This window comes from Gregarina niphandrodes, assembly GCF_000223845.1.
Source record: "Gregarina niphandrodes unplaced genomic scaffold scaffold00011, whole genome shotgun sequence".
Taxonomy (NCBI): Eukaryota; Apicomplexa; class Conoidasida; order Eugregarinorida; family Gregarinidae; genus Gregarina; species Gregarina niphandrodes.
The window spans coordinates 135,761-136,328 of NW_011645781.1; positions in this window are offsets into that span (position 1 = coordinate 135,761).

The window sequence follows — 568 nt, forward strand, 5'->3', positions numbered from 1 at the left end:
TCACTGGTAGTGACATCACTGGTAGTGACATCACTGGTAGTGACATCACTGGTAGTGAGATTTCGTTGACGGTAAACGGAACGAGGCGTCAACAGAGCCGTATTACGCATATGTTGTGGACCATACCGGAAATAATTTCACATCTATCTGCCTCGTGGACACTGCAGCCAGGCGACCTTGTATTCACGGGGACTCCTGGGGGCGTCTCATCAGTTGAGATAAACGATTTGATCAAGGCGGCTGTGGAGGGGCTCCAGCCGATCGTAATCCGCTTCACTTAACCGCAACTGGCAAGTTGCTTGCCAAGGAGTGGGTGGGGTACAATACCCCTTTGAGATCTAATTTTTAATTGCATGGGAAATTATCTGACCCAGCCTATTTGCAGCAAGCACAGCCAGGCCGGTGCCACTGAGCGATTCTCTTATGCTGCGTCGAGCATGCAGGGATGGAGGCTGACAATGGAAGACGCACATCTCCTGTACAACTGTGTCGATCAGACGGCGAACAATGAAAGGTAGGTGACTGTGATTATCGGTTATGCACAAGTGGATATGCACAAGTGGATATG